The sequence below is a fragment of the Mastigoproctus giganteus genome, chromosome 9 (genome assembly GCF_048544385.1).
Source record: "Mastigoproctus giganteus isolate SK-2022 chromosome 9, ASM4854438v1, whole genome shotgun sequence".
NCBI lineage: Eukaryota > Metazoa > Arthropoda > Arachnida > Uropygi > Thelyphonidae > Mastigoproctus > Mastigoproctus giganteus.
The window spans coordinates 104,809,692-104,830,465 of NC_143583.1; the positions used below are offsets into that span (position 1 = coordinate 104,809,692).

A 20,774-nucleotide genomic window follows, 5' to 3' on the forward strand; every position below is an offset into this window, starting at 1 on the left:
ATGAAAATGACTTGGCAACAAAAATCAACCAACGAGAATATTCCAGATGGCCGTTGCCACATGGTGACTCATCTCATTTTGCGACAGGAATGTGGTGACGTGTGAAGGCGTCCGTATGTTTATCTGCTTTAGTAATAATAATTTTAGGTACTAAAATTGGTAAACAGGATATATTTATAATAATTAATAATAATCACCATTCATGATATACTTTTCCAAAATTAATATTTAAATCTTGGGAACATATTGCGTATGTTCGAACACATTTACACAATTGCTGAAACTCTGTCTCTTACTTTCACAATAATTTCCAAGAATAAAACGTTTAGTGACTAAGCATGTTTTATATTTTTCCCCAAGAATCATTGCGAAACGATGACAAAAATATTAGCTGGCCCATTCATGTGCAGTACAAAATTCAGTAATCACTACGTTGAATTTCAGAAAAAATAAAATAAAGCTTATATTTAAAATATTCATTCACTTTATCCATTTGGCCCTATGGGTTATATTCCTCCCCATTCCCAAATGGTAAGGTTTTTTCCCCAGCTTTTATTTGTTTTTTCAGTCACCGAATATGAATGGAATAACATATTCTCCTTTCAAATATTAGATAAAATGAAAAAGTATTAATGGAACGGTGCTCTGTGACTTACAATTTCCTCTTAGTAAGCAGATCTAATTCAATACATAACTTGAACTATAGTGGAAAAGGAGAAATTAAGTACGAACTAATCTAGAATTTCGATGAAGTAATATCTTAATTTCTAGTAAGGGTTATCTTCGAGAGAACTTCACGCAGTAATTAGTCTCTCAGTAATTCCCTTCAAAGGAAATGATACTTGCTCAGTACTCTGACAAAAACTTACAAGTGATTATTTTTATTTATTTTTTTTGGCACATCGAAAACTCTGGCTATTTATTATTATTATTAATTTTTCAGTTACCGAATATGTATGGAATAACATGTTCTCCTTTCAAATATATAAATAGATATTAAATAAAATAAAAACTATTATAAATGATTTTTCCTTTAGTGAGGCTGATCTGATTCAATATTTTTTAAGTATATTTTGAACCATGGTGGAAAAGAAGGAGAAATTAGTACGAACTAATGTTTTCATTTCTAGTCAGATATTTTCGAAAGAGCTTCACATAATAATTAGTCTTCCCTTCAGAGAAATTGATACTTCCTCAGTACTCTGACAAACTTACAAAATAATATTTTTCGAATCGGCAACTCTGGCTATTATTATGACCATCCGGGGTTCAGTTGCAGCGGGGTACAGTTGGACTCCGCCAAGCAACGTCTTCATTATTGCTTTCTGTAATCATAATCGTGACATTGCCATGTGTATTTTCAATTAAGAAAGTTCTCGAGTTGTGCGCTGTAAATTGCAATTGGTGCTTTATATATGTACTAGTGCGCTTGGCATACAGTTATACTCCCTCATGCATTTATCGCTTTTTTTTATTTTTAAATACTGCTGTATTTCATTATTACTGTTTTGGGTCAGTAACGTGGATTTTACATCTTGTCTCAACAGTTTGAAAGAATTTTGGAAGAATTAGATTATGACAGTACTAGTGACAGTGAATTTTGTGATATAAACATTGTAATATACCCTGAGACTGAAGACGAAGAAAAATGCATGGGATGCATATAAATTATCAGGCGACACAGAAGCCTATGGCAGATATAAGCTAGTCTGTAATCAAGTCAGAAAGGAGGTTAGGCAGGCGAAGGCAGATTACGAGAAATCTTTGGCAAAGGATGCTAAGAAAAACAGTAAGGATTTCTTTACTTATATGAACTCTAAGGAAGAGAATGAATTTGATTGGTCCACTTGATATCGATGGTTTGACTGTTGATGATCCTGCTCAGATAGCAAACAAGCTGAATGAGTATTTTGCATTTACATTCAATTGACATGAGGAGTTAAGTTTTGAAAATGCCAGAAGGTTATCAAGTTGTAGCAGGGTGCTTAATGATTTTGTAATAACTGAGAGCAAAGGCTGGAGAGAAATTGTTGAAGTTAACCATAAGAAAGGCACCTGGAGTGGATGGGATTCATCCAGTTATATTAAAGGAGGTGGCAAAGGAAGTAAGCAAACCCTTAGCCATAATTATGAGAGCATCCTTGGACTCAGGGGAGGTCCCCACGGACTGGAGATGTTTGTTTGGTTTTTAGGAGCATTAGCAACTAAGGCCATATTGCTCCGGGATATGCGGTGGTCATTCCCTGACCTTTCCACATCCTCCATATTTGGTGGTGACGGGCTCGAACCCCGGTCTAATCAAGAAGCGTGTGCTACACACTGCTGCTGCTCCTTCCCACCTGGCTATGGAGGCGCCGAGACTGGAGATGTGCAAATGTATCCCCATTTCACAAAGGGTGACACGAACTTCTGTTCCAGGTAAAACAATGGAGTCACTGGTTAAAGATGCATTGCAGGATCATCTAGACAAGACTTCAGCAATAATTCAGATACAGCATGGGTTTGTTAAGGGAAAGTCTTGTCTGACAAATTAGATAGGATATTATGATGTGGTTACAAAGGAACTGGATGCAAAAAATAATTTTGAAATTATATACTTGGATTTCAGGAAAGGTTTTGACACTCTTGCACATGGAAGACTACTGTACAAATTGGAGCAGAATGTCATTAAGGGTAAGTTGCTACAATGGATAAAAGGATGGTTGAGTGGCAGAAGACAGAGAGTGGTAATCAATGGGTGCTGCTCTTCATGGACTAATGTTATTAGTGGAGTCCCACAGGGTTCGGTGTTGGGTCTACTGTTGTTTTGTATATTTATCAATGATATTGATGAAGGTATATCAGGCTTGTGTCGAAGTTTGCAGATGATACAAAGGTTAGCAGGGTTGTTAATGACAGTGTGCTACTGCAACAGGATCTAGAAAATTTGGGCAGATGGACTGACAAGTGGCAACTGAAGTTTAACCTTGACAAATGCAAAGTACTGCATATGGGTAGAAGTAATCCCAGAGAAACATACAAACTGTGTGGTACTGCACTTAAGGTGGTAGAAAATGAAAAAGACCTGAGAGTAATTGTGCAGGCTGCCAGGTCAGGTCATGAGGTTTTGTCAATGATATTTAGGAATTTTGCTAGCAGGGAAAAGGAGTTGATTGTCCCTTTGTATAAGGCAATGGTCAGGCCACATCTTAAATACTGCGTACAGGTCTGGAGGCCTCATTTTAGGAATGATGTAGATTTGCTTGAGCATATACAGAGAAGGACAACAAAATTGGTGAGGGGAATGAAGGGATCCTCTTACCAAGAGAGGCTTAAGTTCTGCAAATTGTAGTGGCTGGAGACTAGGCACCTGCGCGGTGATCTGATTGAGGTGATAAGGCCTTGAATGGGTTGAGCACACTGAATTCTGATGGGATTCTTCCACTTGTTCAGATTACGAACCTAAGGGGACATAAATTCAAATTAAGGAAAGACAGATGTAGAATAGTTGTGCGGAAATTTGCCTTTAGCCAGCGGGTGGTTAATTTGCTGGAACAAACTTCCATCTGTCATTGTGGAAGTTGACAGGTTAAATAAATTTAAGAAGGAACTGGACAAACATTTAGAGAGAATTGTTTTGTAATTTTTTTTTGGCTCATGTTGCATAAGTTGATACACTTGCTTTCTTGCATCACATGCTACTACTACGAACAGTACGCTTCAACAGACATTGATGAATCCGCTTGTGGAGGTGTCCTGAAAAGAAGAAATGGTCATAGAATAAAAAAAACAAAAAACGTTATTACTTGTATTTATCAATAAAATAAATAATGGGTGGGGGATCCACATGGACCCCACTTATGCTTTACCATCTGTTATAGTCACCGTTGCTGTGTAGAGTTAAACTGGCTGCAATATCATGGTAACTAGTTGTGAAGGTATTCACAATATATGAGATGTACTTAATGACGGCCTCTGTAGCCGAGTGGTCAGGAGCGGGAGTGCAGTAGCACACACTCTTTGAGTAGACCTGGGTTCAAGCCCCTGACTGCTGAATACGGTCGATCTGCCCGCACTGGACCAGCGTGGCAGATTATGGTCCATTTCCCTCAGCATGTATTGTTGAGGAGGCTTCCATCCTGCAGTGAGTTGATAATGGCTGCACTTTACCTTTTTTTTTTTTTTTTACTTCAATGATGCCAACATTTGCAAGAAATATAGATAGTACAAAATGTAAAACATATATAATATCCTTTGCTCATAATATCCTATGGTTTTTTTTGGGTATTAATAACCTATTGATAAATAGACTTTGTCCAACCTAGTTAATCCTACTGCAAAATTACACTTTGCACAGATGAAACAGCCTTTCTACCCCAGGGTCTAGCTATTCTTGTTCTGCAGTGTATGTGTGTGTGTGTGCATTCCTGCTTCATGTTGGCTTCTGTGGTTTGTGAACATACTTATATGTATATATAAACTTTGTCACAGATGTAACCATCTCAGTCTGTGATGATCTTGTTTCAGCTTTTATATCTTTTTTGATGTTCCAGTACTTCACTGAATTTTGTTTCTATACCCTATATGACTTCTGACTGTTGCGTGATATCATTGGCAACAGTGAGAAGTGAAATTAAATATCACTAAATTTCTCGTACATAGCCTTGTGCCAATCATTATCAGTCCTGCCAGTAAGATGCCATAACTTCCAGCCTGATGACCTCACACAATTTGCTATATGAGTATCAGTTATTCATTTCTGTATAAGCCATAGAATAAGCAGCAGTTATTTGTATACAGCAAGTGTGTATATATTCAGTTAGCGTTCTCTTATGTCATGTCAGTGGCATAATAACAAATCCTTAGCCTATCATTTTAACAATCATACCATACCAACTATCAGTGATTCCCAGCAACTCTTTAGACCCTACCCTACTCACAATGGCAGATGTGGTGGTGGTATGGTAGTTTCACCATTGTGTCATGTTCTCATTCAGTAATTATTTGGAGGATCTTTATTCCACATTTTTGTGTGTTTTATTTATTCTTAGTTTCAAAAGGAATTGCAGATAATTTTCATCTCATAAGTATCACTAATATATCTTCAGCTAGTATGTAAAGACTGTCTTCTAATACTGCAAGTGACTCAGAGGTAAACTATAAATTCTGCCCCCCCCACCAGATTGGCAAACAACCCCAGGTGATCTTTAATAACTATAACAAAGAAGATATGAAACCACCTTACCTCACCCTACTGCAGTGATAGACCTGGCAGTATGGGAGTTATTTGCACTAAATGCCTCATTATGACTTAAGTTACTCTTTTAAACTATTTACTTGAAAAAATAAATTACATGACCACTAAATTTCAGTATAGAGAACTAGCACCATAAAAAAACTGCCACTACTAAAATGATATCAAATGATTGTGGCCCCATATCAAACAAAATTATGCTATTTTATAGGATCAGGTAGTACTGAAAGAAGGCAGTAGATACCAAAGCCAGGTCAGCATCATCAAGGACGATCAAGCAATGTGGGTTTTCTCTAATATGCAAATTTACATATGAAGGGAGGTTATTTCTTGCCAGACATTCTCTAAACCATTCTACTGCAGCTATCAATGATAAACTCCCTTTTTTATTTTATAATAATACAATAGTAAAAAAAATTTGTAAGAAGTTAGCGATATATTTTTGTAATAGATATTTAAAGGTTTTGGATTATAAGCAGTAGAATGTCTTTCTAAAAATGTATGATTAAGCAATTTAATGCAGATAGCAAAATTATGCTAAGTAATTAATCCTCACCCCCACTGTCTAAAAATTATTTTTATCTTTTACCATTAAAACCTAATGCATGGAGAGTGTTTGTTATTTAGCATAATATCATACCCTACACTATTTTATGATTGTACTAGTGTTCACTCTCTCTCTTTTCATCCAACTGTATTTTGTTTATGGTCTGTTAAACCAAGCAGGTGAGCTGGTTATTGAGGTATAATATTGATAAATGCAAGGTATTGCATCTGGGTAGCAATAACGGTGCCGTCTGGGTGGTGACAATAGTCTTCTCCTATGGTGAAGAGTTACTTATTAGAGGTAGTGCAATATCATGGTAACTCAAGGTATTCACAATATGAGATATACATAATGGAAACGAACTGCTGGGGCAGTTTGTAGGATTCTGTTGGTGGTGTACAGAAACTATGCTAGCAGGAACAAAGAGGTGATTATCTCATTTCATAGAGCAATAGTTATGCTTCATACAAGGCAGATGGGCTGAGACATGGTAACTGAAGTTTAAGTTACAAAGTACTGCATATGGGTAACAGTAACCCCAGAACAACATACCAACTGTGTGTGTGTGGTACTACACTCAGGGTAGTGGAGAATGAAAAAGACATGGGGGTAATTGTTCAGTCAGATATGAAGTTCTCTGAGCAGTGCAGACAGGTTGCCAGGATAGCTCATGGAGTTTTGTCAATGATATAGAGGAATTTTATTAGCAGGGATAAGGAGGTGATTATCCCTCTGCATACGGCAATGGTCAGGTCACCCCTTTACTGAATACAGGTCTGGAGGCCTCATTTTAGGAAGGATGTAGAGAGTGACTAGGATGAGTACAGAGAAGGGGAACAAAGGGGTAGATGAGGTATATGAGAGATGCCTGATGGTGTGTAGTAATTTGAATTACGTCGCATTTTAGGGCAAAAACCTCAAGTCGCATAGTTAACATGCTTACAAATTAGTGCAAATGCATAAGATCTGCTCGCAGCTAACTACTAAATAGGTATAAGATTGGCATTCATTATGTATATCTCGTATTTTGAATACCTTCACAATATTGAGATAATTATTCAAATTACTACACACCATCAGGCATCTCTCATACTGTGGAGTTATACTTCTCAACTGCCTTGCCATCATTGCAACACCAGGGTGCCTGCCCATCCACCGAAGAGGAGCCAATCAGCTCCGACACGGTGCCGTCTGGGTGGTGGCATCCTTTGAGAATAAGTGACAATAGTCTTCTCCTATGGTGAAGAGTTACTTATTAGAGGTAGTGCAATATCATGGCAACTCAAGGTATTCACAATATGAGATATACATAATGATGCCAACCTTATAACTATTTAGTAGTTAGCTGTGAGCAGATCTGATGCATTTGCACTAACTTGTAAGAAGGATGTTACTGATACCAGTTTGATGACCAAACAGGTTATAGAGCAATGCTTATCAATCTTTTTTTTGGCTGCAAAATCCTTTCGCAGACTCAGATTTTCTGTGGACTCCCAATACTGTACCTTTAAAAACAGTAATATGTACATAAAAATTGATTCTTAAAATTTATGGAACATTTGCAGAAACCCCTAAAACCCTTTTGTGGAACCTGAAAGTTATATATATACTGTGAGGTTGAAAGCCACTGTTGTACTGAAATGAACAATTTCAGACATTAAACAAAAATACAAAGTCAAAATTTATTATTTCAACTGGTCAGTATTCAATTACTTTGGATCATGAATGTTCACTACACTTCTGTTTTGCAAGAATTCCATTCTTTTCCCTAATATTTACAGCTTAGTTATAGCATATATTAGGCAGATTATGGACACATTCTGATAAGTATTTAAACTGTAAAGCAATTACTGACAAAACAGATATGTACATTGTGACTGCTTGACAATAAAATTTAAAACTTAGCATTAGTTTAGGCATATGATACAAGAAAGCAAGCTTATAGAGCATCAGCCAAAAAAAAAAAAAAAAACCCTTCCCATTTCACCCATCCGGTCACTCCAAATGTTTGTCTAGTTCAGCCTTAAATTTATTTAAGCTATCAACTTCCACAACAACAGATGGAAGTCTGTTCCAGCAATAAGCTACCCACTGGCTAAAGGCAAACTTCCACACATCTATTCTACAACTGTCTTTCCTCAAATTGAATCTATGCCCCCTCGGATTCTTAATTTGAGTAAGTGGAAGTATCCAATCAGCATTGAGTCTGCTCAAACCATTCAAGGCCTTGACACCTCAGATTACCTCGCAGGTGCTTAGTCTCCAGATGCTGCAACTTGTAGAATCTAAGCCTCTCTTGGTAAGACAACCCCTTTGTTCTTCCCACTAATCATGCTGCCCTTCTCTGTACTCGTTCTAGCAACTCTACATCATTCCTAAAATGAGGCCTCCAGACCTGTAAGCAGTACTCAACGTGATTATCCCTTATACAAAGAGATAATCACCTCCTTGTCTCTGCTAGCAAAATTCCTATATATCTTTGACAAAACTCCATTACCTGCTCCGGCAGCCCGTCTTTGCGACAATAAAGTGAGAACATGGCAATTCTAATTCGGACAATGGTAGTACTCTCTTTTGAGACAAATTTGATGAGAGTGGGTCTCCCAAAGAAGAAACATTTTTTTTTTTTTTTTTCCTTGTAATACATGCAGGACCAGCCAGCCCTTAGGGGAGAATTGGGTGTGCTGCACCCATCCCTCAATTGGGGGGGGGGCTCTCAATCCAGACAACGAGAACTCCTTGCTGTCCTTTTTCCTAACATTAATTCTCTCACCTGAGCTCCCTGAACTCTAGAATTAGTCCTGATTAGTTAGTTATTTGGTTTTTAGGAGCATTAGCAACTAAGGCCATATTGCTCCGGGATATGCGGTGGTCATTCCCTGACCTTTCTGCATCCTCCATATTTGGTGGTGATGGGCTCGAACCCTGGTCTAATCAAGAAGCATGTGCTATGCACTGCTCCTTTCCACATGGCTACGGAGGCGCTCAATTAGTCCTGAGTATATGGATGCTTGCCCTTACACTAGTGGATTTCAATACTTATTAAATGTAATTTTTGAGATTTTGTTTTATTATTATTAGCCATATGGTGCAAGGAAGCCCAAGGCTTATGCTGCATCAGCCAAAAAAAATTTCTGAACTACCCCAAGAGAGAGAGCCTTTATTATTATTATTAGCCATGTGGTGCAAGGAAGCCTGAGGCTTATGCTACACCAGCTAAAAAAAATTCCCGAGTTACCCTGAGAGAGAGAGAGAGAGAAGTAGAAAGGAATCATCAAGAAAGAAAAGAATGATGATATCCAGCTCAGGACCCTGAGCCCCGCAGTGGTTGCACTTAGTCACAAAGACACAGTCCTTTGTAACTTGGTTACATATCAACTTGTATCTATCATAGGCTTCTGTGTCATGTGTTAATTTGTATGTATCCCATGCATTTTTCTTTTCTGCCATATGTCTCATTAGTTTATCTGACATCCATTTAGGCCTAAACCTTGAACAATATTTCTTAGTTGGTATGTAAAGCCTAGTAGCTTCCAAGATAAGTTCTTTGAATGCTTCCTATTTTGAATTTGCTGTTGGTAACATCATCAGTTGGTCCCACTGTATAGAATTTAAATACTGTTTCAGTCCATCGTAGTCGCCTTTACGAGAGCAATAACCCTTCCCTTTACCCCTAATGGTAGTTACCTCTTTGAGTAAATCGCACTTCAGCACACTGTGATCACTTCCACCTAGTGGTTCATTTATCTGCAGATTCTTAATGCATGAACTTTCCTTTCTTTTTGCTGCTTTTTTTACTCGTGATCTAATCTGATCTGGTCACCTACTAAAAGATTTTTTTTTTTCCTGTTTTCTCTGACTAGGGCTAGAAATAAGACATTATAGTGCATGCCTTTGGACCATAAGAAGCAGAGGAGCTTTATGCAAAATTTTCCAGGGGAAAAAAAGTATGAATTATAGTCTGGAACATACAGTAAGTAAATTTCTTTTTACACAAGGATTGTTCAAAAGGTAAAGGCAATGTCTTTAAAAAACAGTTCTATTCACAAGTATTTGATGGTTACATTTCTTTAGAATAATAGACAGTACAGCATCCTGTACAATTTCATCCAAACCTGCATGGGGCGTGTGAAATCAACAACTTTGTTTGGTTGGAGACTACAAATATTGATCTGTAGTGAAGGTAATATTTTCACAGTATCAGTCATTTGACAGATGATTGTTGCTTTCTTCAGGATGTAGTGACACTTTCACCAAATTGCACAAAATGAAGTGCAATTTGATGAAATATTGAAGCATCGATCTCTGAAGTTCAGCCCAGGACAATCGTTTAGTGCAAACTACCCTGGTTCCACAGGAAACTGGAAATATAGAACCAGGATGTATGTAACCAGTTATCAGTTTTTAAGGCTACTAAAGGATGGACAAAAATCTCATTAAGGCCACCTGAAAATTGCCTCATCTATCTGTGTATATAATGTATGTAAATTTCATGCATTCTCTTTTTGGATTTTCTGTGTTACTGGATGAAAATCCAAATTTCTGGGGAGAATACCCTGCTTTCCTTGCTTGAGACTGACTAACTCAGCCATGGAGTGAATAAAAGAGGACAGGAGGGAGTATATGTTCATAGCCTTGTCAATCAATTCTGTCCTGGAGAAAATGCAAAGCTCATGGGATCGAATTTTTCTCAGTGAGGTCTTTTCTTGTTAACACGAAAGTCTGTTTTTACATGGATGGGATACACTTAAATAGACAGGGTGCAAGAATATTTGCTGATTCTACTGAGGCAGTGTTAGGTGGGTCAGAAATCTGCTAGTTTGGGGGGAGATACACAGACCAATAGATTAACTAGAGCCGCAGGCAGAGGTGAAAGTGATTCTTGCACTGCTTCTGTTGGAACATGCAGCAGCCTGGAGAGCAAGGTGTCGGGGATTTCAAGCCCTGCTGTGGGTCATCATGAACAAGCAAATATGTTGCTGTGTTAGGACAAGAACAGGTGCATATATACTGGCATATACACTAATGCTAGGAGAATAGTAAATCATTTTGATGAATTTAAAGTACTGATTGTAATCAAATGCAGGCATTATAGGAAAATTGAAGGCATGGTGTCACTCAGACATAAGTGATGCAGGATTTGAATATGGGGAGTACATTGTGTATTGGGTCAGAGTGTGTCTCCCCAACCCCTCATATATGCCTTGTGTCGAATGTACAGTCTCTAAATGTCAGCATGTGCAAGTGAAGGGATGTGTTGTTCCTCTGGCTATTTGGCTGTGGGGGCCCCTTTGAAAACCAAGATTCCCCTGTTGCCTGTTCTTCACCACATGGAGGTGAGCCATGCAATGGGACATGATCTCTGGCTGAACTTCCACCAGGGTCACCTGTGCTTCCTGATGGGGCCTGTGCAAAAAAATTTTAAGGAATGAGTGAAGGGCAGTAGAAATGAAAAGAGAGGCATGAAGATGGAATTTCCCTGCATCAAGGCAGCCCACGCACAACAGGGAAAGAGGAAAGAATGCAGGGTAAGGTATTTTCCATAGTGGGGTCACCATAGCAACCAGTCCCACACTGGGGGAACCCAGCACCAGCAGACAGGCAGAGTGGTTCTGGGCAGAGTTCTATCTCTTGTGGGTTAGCAATGTCCATTGTATCCCTAAGTGGGGTCCACAGTAGATGGGGAAGAAGTTCCCATCTGCAGGTAAAAGCCTGAGTAAAACCAGAGTGGTACTTAAAGGTAAGAGGATCTTTGAGGGAAGTAGTATGCTTCATCTTCAGGGGTGGCTCCTAAGCTTGGTCAGTAGGGCACAGCGGAATTGATGATAATTAAGGGACCAGTACAGAAGATGAGCTCAGTCCTCCATCTCACTACACATGTAGGTGTGTCATACTTAAGGAGTGAAGTTTCCCACTGAGGGAGTCATGTCCAGTTATGCCAGAAGAGAACATAGAGACTGGGGAAGAGCCAGGGCTGCAAAATTGGGTTCATGGGTCTGCAATGTCCCATCTGTGATGAACTTGGTGTCCATCCCTTTATCAGAGGCTGTCCACCTCTCCACCAAATGGCATACAGCTTCTCAAGGACAATCTTTCTCTTGACGTAGATCATTAGTCAGATCAATGGAAAAATAAAAAACTTGCATAGGAATTACCTTCCAGATGCAGTATCTGAGTGCTTGGTTGATCATCTCCAGGTCAAGTGGCAAGGGACCAGCAACAATCTGGAGGACTGTGATAAACACTATCCTGCAAGACTGGTAATAGCAAGAAGAATCAGCTTCTGGATGGTTTCAAGTTGGGCATGGTTATGGATAATCAGCACTCTCATGTACTAAATGCCTGCCATATAGCAGATGATTGGGACAAGTGCACATGGATAGAGAATTTTACACCAGGGGCTCACATCTGGTGAGTATGGGCTTGGCACACCCATGGTCCTGAGCTGGATATCATTCTTCTCTTTCTTGGTGATTCACTTTTACTTTTGACTCTCTCTCAGGGTAACTTGTGAATTTTTTTTTTTTTTTTTTTTTTTTGGCTGGTGCAGCATAAGCCTCAGGCTTCCTTGCACCATATAGCTAATAATAATAATAACAGCAAGGGACCTGCCTCTGACACCGCAGCTGAATCTTGGCACAGGAGAAAGTAGGCCAATATTATTTTTATTATCCTGATGTTGCAAATGGGGCACTGAAGTTGAGTTTTGGGTCAATAGTGAATCCAAGGTATTTTGATGCCATTGTGCACCGAAGTCACTGTTTGAGAATATGGATAAGTGAAAGTTTTCTTTGAAGGAGGAGGAGGAGGGGATTATACTCTTAGTTAAGAAACATATTCAATATAGGGAAGTGCATCCAGTAGACATGGGTGACCAGTGCAATGTTGAGTTAGTTTGGTGTGAAATCACATAACCACTGGGAAAACGAAAATGAGAGTAGGAGTGTGCTTTAGGCCTAATGACTGATGAGTATAACAACTATATAGAAAATTAAGTGGGCCAGTAAATATGAATGTCTTATAATGGGGGATTTTACTTTACAGATATTGACTAGAATTTGTGGATTGGTCGGAGATTTAGATCTGCAGGAAGATCTGTCAGAGATTAGATCTCCAATCTACAGGAAGCAAAAGTATTGCTTCCTGCAGCAAGAGGAAGCAATACTTTTGATTTGGTTATCAGTAGGATTCTTAAAGCATTAAGAATCTGCAGGTAAAAGACCTAGGTGACAGTGATCACAGTGTGTTGATGTGGAATTTACTTAAAGATAACTACTGTCAAGGGTAAAGAGAAGGGCTTTTGCTTTCATAAGGGTGACTACAGTGGTCTCAGACAGCTTTTAAGTTCTATACAGTGGGACCATCTGATCATATTGCCAGCAAATGCTATATGGGAAGCATTCAGGGAAGTAATCGTAGAACCTACCAGGCTTTTCATACCAGCTAAGAATACTTTTTCTGGCCTAAACCTAAATGGCTGTCAGATAAACTGATGAGATGTGTGGCTGAGAAGAAAAGTGCATGTGATGCATATAAATTATCTGGGGACACAGAATGGGGATATGGTAGATATAACTGTAATCAAGTCACAAAAGAGGTTGGGCAAGTTAAGGCAGATTACGAGAAGTCTTTTCCAAAGAAAAAGCAATAAAAACATCTTTACTTATATAAAGGAAGGGGTTGAATGACATTAGTCCACTTCATGTCAATGGTTTTACTGTTGAGATTCTGGTCAGGTTGATGAAAAAACTGAACGATATATTGCATCTACATTCACATATGAGGAACTCCAACAGGGAGTTAAATGATTTTGTGATAACTGAGAGGCAAGCAAAAAAGAAATTGTTGAAGCTAAAAATAAAAAAGACACCTGGGATGGATGGAAGCTATTCAATTATATTAAGGGCAGCAGCAAAGGAAGTAGGCAAACCCTCAGCTAAAATTATGAGAGCATCTTTGGATCCATGGGAGGTTCCTATGAGCTGGAGATATATATGAGAATGTATCTGCAATTTCCAAAGGGGAATCAAAAGGTGACATAAGTAATTACAGATCTGTTAGCTTAACTTCTGTTCTAGGAAAAATAATGGAGTTACTGGTTAAAGAAATAATGCAGGATCCATCTAGACAGGAGTGCAATTATACTGCAGTCATAGCATGGATTTGTTAAAGGGCATCTGGGCTGACCAATTTGAGTGGACACTATGATGCAGTATAGATTTGTTAAAGGGCATCTGGGCTGACCAATTTGAGTGGACACTATGATGCAGTAACAAAGGAACTGGAAAAAATAATTTTGATATCACTACCCATACATGGGTTTCAGGAAAGCTTTTGATAATGTTGCACATAAAAGCCTGCTGTTCAAATTGAAGTAGTGTGGCATTAAGGGAAAATTACAGCTATGGATAAAGGGACCAGAAGAAGACAGAGGGTGGTTATTAATGGACACTGATGCTTATAGTGGAGTCCCACAGGATTTGGTGCTAGACCCATTGTTGTTTTCTGTATTTATTAATGAAGTTATATCAGGCATAATGTCTGAGTTTGCAAATGATTTTTTGACCCTATATTATTAGCTTTGCATTTGTCAACGTTAAAATCAGGCAGATAGGCTGAGTAATAGCAGTTGAAGTTTAACATTGACAAATGTAAGGTACTGCATATGAGTAGCAGTAATCCCAGATTAACTAACTGAGAGGTTCTACACTCAGGGTAGTGGAAAATGAGAAATACTGGAAGGTAATTGTGCAGTCAGAGATGAAGTTCTCTGAACAGTGAAGACACACTGCCAACACAACTCATGGAGTTTTGTCATATAGAGGAACTTTTTTAGAAGGGACAAGGAGGTGATTATCTTATTGTACAAGGTGATGGTCATGCCCCATCTGGAGTATTGGAGTTCAGTTCTGGAGGTCTCATTTTAAGAAGAAAGTAAATCTAATGGAATGAGTACAGAGAAGGGCAACAATATTGATGAAGGGAACTAAAGATTGGTCTTACCAAAAAAAGGAGTCTGGTGTAGTCTAGTCTAGTCTAGTACAGTACAGCACAGCACTGCGTGCGTACAGTGGTATCGTAGCCGTCCTCCCCACAATGGGTGGAAAAGGACCGAGTTAGAATCCTGTCAATGATGCGTGGAACTTTTATGGGCTTTTTTCGCTCCGTGGCTGAGTTAGTCAGTCTCAGGCATAGATATCAGGGTTCCTTCCCCGGAAAACCTGGGGGGTTTCATCCAGCAAAGCAGGCAAACCGACTAGAAAACACAGCAATTTACAGACACAATACACATGGGTAGTTGAAAGTAGCTTTCTTGGTGACCCTAATATAATAGTTTAGTTTAGTTTGTTTTTTTTACCAAGAAAGGGCTTTGGTTCTACAAATTAATTAAATACATTAGTTAATTAACTGATTAATGTGTTTAACACTTTGAATGCATTGAGTATGTGCTGAGTACTGATGGCATTGTTCCTCTTGCTTAGACTGCATGTATGAGTAGGCATATAGATTTAACATGAGGAAGGATGGCTGCAGCGTAGATGTGCAGAAGTTTGACTTCATCCAGCCGGTGGTTGATTGTTGGGACAAGCTTCCATCTGTTGTTGTGGAATTGGTTAGTTTGAATAAATGTAAGGAAGAACTAGACAAATTATTGGAGAGGATGGACAGATAATGTGGGAAGGTTTTTTTTTTATTATTATTTATTAGCTTGCTTGCTTCATTTTCCACTACTAATACTAAGACCCATAAGAGGGTCATGCATCATTGACTGAATTCAAACCTCTGCCTTTTTCAACTGGTTTGGAGGGGTCGGTGATTAAAACCACTGTGCTGACCACAAAGAGACTAAAGGATGGAGAGTGATTCCTACCAGTACTAATGACTTTACACATAAATGAACTGGTGCCTCCATAGCCAGGTGGGCAGGAGCAGCAGTGCGTAGCACACGCTTCTTGATTAGACCGGGGTTCAAGCCCGTGATCACCAAATATGGAGGATGCGGAAAGGTCAGGGAATGACCACCGCATATCCCCGGAGCAATATGGCCTTAGTTGCTAATGCTCCTAAAAACCAAACAAACATAAATGAACTGATAACTTGGTAAGGAAATATGTCATTCTGGAAAAAGACTTGAGAAGGGACAAGGTGTGAATAATGAAAGCTTTGTGGATTAGCTCTAGACTTGTGCACCTGCACAAGGTTTATAGAGGGATTTTTTTTTTTTTTTCAGCTTGGCTGGTCCTAAAATTACAGTTTACACCTTCACTGTGAGTGCTGGACTCAAGCATTCACAAGGAAGGCGAAACTGTGATGCAGCCACCTAGCACCAGACCAATGCATGTTTAATTAAACCATGAGGTTATGGTTTAAGTAAATATGAGGATACAGAATTTAACTTGTCTGTAATAATAATAATGCCAGGACTATTTTAACTAAACGAATTTCTGCTTTTGAAAGGTCAATAAATGCTGATGTAATTGGATTGACAGAGACATGCTGCCATCTAGAAATACGGGATGAAGAATTTCATTATGGCAAGCAAAGGAGGGTCAGAGGTGAGGGAGACCATGCGTCTTATCAAAAGCTCTCTGAAAGTGACCACATTGTATGCTAAGGATGCTCTGCCAATTTGTTAAGAAGGTGCTTACTCAAGAAGATTTCAGCTATGGATCATTCCTAGTTAAAATATGTCTTGTATTTTATCAAACAAATTTTTAGGAAGTGGCTCGGAAAATCCACAAAAACGTTAACAAGATGCTTGCAGGAGTCCCCAACCTTCAAACACTACCCAGAGACACCGTGTTTAGATGGATGTTGAGTTTCTATGGTCTAAGATATGCAGTAAAAGGAAGATGATAGTTGGAGCTATGGTACATTTCAAAAGATTCTCAGGATTATGACAAAAATCTCATAGGCAGTTTGAAAGGACAGCCAAATATGATTACTTCATTATGGAAGACTAGGCTTCAACCTGCTCCTTATAAAATGGAAATTGTGGACAGGCACTATGAGGAAATAATTTTTTTGAGACATCTGGATAATATTTTTATATACTGCAACATTTCAGAGAAAGTACAAAGTGCTGCAATATCCTTGATTTTATTCTCACTAAGGATCCAAACCGCATTTAAAATTTGACAAAGCAGGAACCAAGAATCGCGACAATGCCAAGTGTTCAAATCTTCAGTTTCAAGACAAGCAACTAGTGGATTGGGATATTTCTTGGAGTCTGTTAACTGGAAAGACAATTATAAGCTGTTGAATAACAGCAGTTCATTATGGGAAGTATTTAAGGGGTTTATCCTGGAAGCTACAAATGCATTTGTTCTAGCAGAGAAATTTCACAAAAGAAAGATGACCAAGTGGATGACTAGATTGTTTAAAGGTTTAATTGGGCAAAAGTAAAAAATCATGGGACAGTTACAGATTATTGCGAGGTACTTATTTATATGATGTGTGGATGACGAGATTGGTTAAAGGTTTAATTGGGCAAAAGTAAAAAATCATGGGACAGTTACAGATTATCGCGAGGTACTATTTATATGAGTGTTATTAGCTTTATATATTCAACTTTATATCATCAATAACAACTTTTAACCCTTAAGGCCATCAATCTTGGCAGTGTCTGCACCTTACCCACCTGCCTTAGACCCTGCTAAGATAGATGGCCTTAAGGGTTAAAACTTGTTATTGATAATATAAAGTTGAATATGAATACAGATGTTTAATGAAAATGTTATTAGCTGTTATAAGTTATGTGTTTTTTTTTTAATATTTATTGTACCAGGTGTTCCCTGCCAAATTCTGGCATTCCCGGCATAAATTACAATACCGTGCGTACAATATTTATTACAATTTACACTATTATACAAATATTATATAGTAGTATAAGTTATTATTGTATAAGTAATAGTAAGCAAGTCAAACTCCATAGTCTATAGTTGCTCATCACATCTTTCACACTTAGTGGATTGGAGGGGCATTGGTGCCCCAGCCCAGGGTGGATTGTCCCAGATTCTTGAGGATCTCATTACTATCCCCAATGGGGTGAACCGCTCTTCTCGAGAACTGCCTTCACTTGGCTTTAGTAGTTTCCCCTATATGCACTTCTCCAAAATTGATATATCAGAATTCACAGCAGTCTAACTTCTTGTCACTAATCCCTTGAGGTTTGAATGGTCTTTCAATTGAAAAGTCATTGCAGAGCACCTATTCAACTTGTATGCCATTTCTGCTGGGCTTTCTATGATTTTCCTAGAGCCGACAGGCCCATTACTTGATCGAAGTGGAAAGTCTTGGAATGTCCATCAGAAGTAGCATATGAGTTAAATAGGTCCTCTGCAATTATTTTTACAATTGAAAGATGATTCAAACCTCGAGGGATTAGTAACAAGGAGTCAGACTGCTCTGAATTATGATATATAAATTTTGTAGAGGTTGGGTCTAGGAAAATTCACAGTCAATTAATTAAATAAGTAATACAGTAATGTTTATTTTTACTCTATAGCCTGTTATATACAATTAGCACACACAAAACAGAGCACACACAAAAATAAATTTTATTGAAAGATATGATAATTGTATGTATGTATGAATATTCTTCACATTGAAAACAAGGTAGTATATTAAAACACAAGTCTTTCAATATGGTGCACAGTTTTATGGAATTTTTATTGCTAAGAACTGCATAAAATGAAGAAACCAAACCCCCATTTGTTATGACTATTTCTGCAAAAGTAATAAAATAATTTGACCCTTCAGTGGTCATGTGGACAACTATTGTCCTCCAGTTTAAAATTTGTCTTTTAAGCTCATATATTTATTTTTTGCCCCTTTGTAATTTCATCATAAGTGTTCTCATTGATCTCTTCAGAGACATTATGATCGTACTGGTTTCTCAATGAAAAGGACAGCCATAAATGGAGCAGTGCCGAAGGTGAGGTGAACGAGGCTCTTGCCTCAGGTTAAAAGCTGAAAAGGGGTGCCAAAAGAAAGATTAAATCTTTTTTTGAAATGAATGATGCATAAATAAATCTGTTATTTATTTATAATAATTGCTGCTTAGAGAATAAAAATCACTTTAAACCGTTTTTATTTTATTTTTTGTCATCCTATTATTTTTATTAAAATGTGTACCGGAAAAGTATTTTAAATAAATCATATATATTTTTTTATTAAATGGTTTTTAAAAAATATTTTAGGGGAGGACGCAATTTTTTATTCTTGCCTCAGGTACTAAAATGGCTCAGCACGGTCCTGGCCACAGGACCGTGCTGAGCCATTGAGTACTGCTTACAGGTCTGGAGGCCTCATTTTAGGAAGGATGTAGATTTGCTTGAGCATGTACAGAGAAGGACAACAAGATTGGTGAGGGGAATGAAGGGATCCTCTTATCAAGAGAGGCTTAAATTCAGCAAATTGCAGTGGCTGGAGACTAGGCACCTGCACGGTGATCTGATTGAGGTGTATAAGGCCTTGAATGGTTTGAGCACGCTGAATTTTGATGGGATCCTTCCACTTGTTCAGATTACGAACCTAAGGTGGCATAAATTCAAATTAAGAAAAGACAGATGTAGAATAGATGTGTGGAAATTTGCTTTTAGCCAGCGGGTGGTTAATTGCTGGAACAAACTTCCATCTGTCGTTGTGGAAGTTGATAAGTTAAATAAATTTAATGAGGAACTGGACAGGCATTTGGAGGAAATGGTGCAATTTTTTTTTTTTTTTTTTTGATTGATGCTGCATAAGCTCATACACTTGCTTTCTTGCATCACATGCCACTAATACTACTACTACTCTGTTGTCCTGGCCATAAATAACCATAAATAATCATCAGTGTTCACCGTTGATAGATTATTTGTAACCAGGGTGGCCAACCGTCTCGATGTGGCTGCGATCATCTCGATTTAGAACTTCAAATTCCGCTTCCCGATAATACTTAAAGATTTAATTACCATCAGGGGTAAAGGAAAGGGTTTTTGCTTCCGTAAAGGTGAGTACAGTGGTCTCAGAAAGTTTTTAAATTCTGTACAGTGGGATCAACTGGCGATGTTACCAACAGTAAATTCTAAGTGGGAAGCATTCAAGGAATTAATCGTGGATGCTACTAAACGTTTCATACCTATTAAGAAATATTGTTCAAGGTTTAGGCCTAAATGGTTATCTAATGAACTAATGAGACTCGTAACAGAGAAAGGAATGCATATAAATTATCAAGCAACTCAGAAGCCTATGGCAGATATAAGCTGGTCTGTAATCAGGTGACAAAGGAGGTTAGGCAGATTACGAGAAATCCTTGGCAAAAGATGCTAAGAAAAACAGCAACGATTTCTTTACTTATATAAACTCTAAAAGGAAGGGGATGAATCTCCTTGGTGGTCATTGGTCCACTTGACATCGATGGTTCGACTGTTGATGATCCTGCTCAGATAGCAGACAAACTGAATGAGTATTTTGCATCTACATTCACACATAAGGAATTATTAAGGTTTGAAAATGGCAGAAGGTTATCAAATTGTAGCAGGATACTTGGATGATTTGGTAATAACTGGGAGCAAAGTGGAGGAGAAATTGTTGAAGTTAAGAAAAGCACCTAGGGTAGATGGGATCTATCCAGTTATATTAAAGGAGGCAGCAAAGCAACTAAGCAAACCCTTAGCCATAATTATGAGAGCATCCTTGCACTTAGTGGAGGTTCCCACGGACTGGATATTGTGCAAATGTATCCCCAATTCACAAAGGAGGATCGAAGGGTGACACGAGTAATTACAGACCAGTTAGTTTAACTTCTGTCCCGGTAAAATAATGGAGTCACTGGTTAAAGATGCATTGCAGGATCATCTAGACAAGACTTCAGCAATAATTCAGACACAGCATGGGTTTGTTAAGGGAAAGTCTTGTCTGACAAATTTGATAGGATATTATGATGTGGTTACAAAGGAACTGGATGCAAAAAATAATTTTGATATAATATATTTGGATTTCAGGAAAGCT

At 38.3% G+C, this 20,774-nt stretch overlaps 1 long non-coding RNA gene across 1 annotated transcript; it reads left to right on the forward strand.

Annotated features, from left to right (window-relative positions):
* The first annotated feature begins 60 nt into the window (after positions 1-60).
* LOC150080611 (uncharacterized) lies at positions 61-18,763 on the forward strand. Its single transcript, XR_016547408.1, has 3 exons — positions 61-147; positions 9,644-9,753; positions 18,655-18,763. It is a non-coding gene; the product is annotated as an uncharacterized LOC150080611 (long non-coding RNA).
* The last annotated feature ends 2,011 nt before the right edge of the window (positions 18,764-20,774 follow it).